Raw genomic sequence first — 1111 nt, 5'->3', positions numbered from 1 at the left:
AAGATCTATTCCAAAATTGGGGATTTGTTCACTTGGATTCTTCTCAGTTTTCTTGTCATGAAGTACTTACACTCTCACTCAGGAAATATATTTGTGGATTGTAAACGCATTTTAAAATGGGAAAATAATAAAAGAAAAATTATTATTAAAAAAAAAGCTAACTATCAAAATAGAAAACGAAATTAGCATTGAAATCATTGCTTTATGTCGTTCTTTATGGTCTGTCATCCTCACCTACATCAACAGCTTCGTCCATCCTGAGATTATTGTTATCTGTCTCTGTTCTTCATTATCATAGCCAAGCAGTTAACACTTACTAAGAAGCAAAGCAACAAATCCTCCTTCTTGTAGACACTTGCACACACATCACTGTGCTTTCTGGCTAGACTTGATGTGGCCAGAAATCAGTACTGTCCAAAGGCCAGTGGTTTAAAAGGTGCAAGTACTCTGCCAAACAGGGACCCTTTGTCCTGAAAGTGACTGCTGTAAGGGCAGATTCACTGTCCACAGAAGTTTGGATACAAGGCACAGAGAAAGAGAAGACAAATACAGTAGAATTGGCGAAATGGGACATCACAAAGAGAAAATTCTTTCACAGAGGAAACACGTGGAAGAGAGTCTATTGAGAGGCCAGCAGCTGAGTCAAGACAAGTGCTAACATGTTGCTGATAGTTGCTGTGGAGTGGATTGCGAATCATGGTGATTCGATGTGTGTGGAGTCAAATTGTCCCATAGGGTTTTAAGGTATTTCATTTTTAATTAAATTAATCTGATTTTACAGAAAAATAAAATAAAAATAAAATTGAACTTTACTGTTGTTCAGTGGATTCAATCTTCCAACCTTTCTGGTAGTAGTCAAGCACTTCACACTTTGCTCCACTCAAGGACTCAATAGAAACATAGGCAGCGTTAACCTACATGGAGAAACAATGAACTTGGGCTTCAGAAGATCAACATTACTACTTGCACGTGGCTTATCAGGGCAATTATAGCTGCCGTTGTGTCTAGACAAGTGTGGTTGGTAAGGTTATGTGTCGACTTGGCTGGGCCTGGTTTTGAGTGGCTGGGCAGCTGCAGGAACTTATTCTCCTTGAAAAAACTGGTCATCAAC

Source organism: Orycteropus afer, unplaced genomic scaffold (genome assembly GCF_000298275.1).
Source record: "Orycteropus afer afer isolate SDZICR_OR568_19922 unplaced genomic scaffold, OryAfe1.0 scaffold00458, whole genome shotgun sequence".
NCBI classification, from domain to species: Eukaryota; Metazoa; Chordata; class Mammalia; order Tubulidentata; family Orycteropodidae; genus Orycteropus; species Orycteropus afer.
This window is presented reverse-complemented; position numbering follows the sequence as displayed.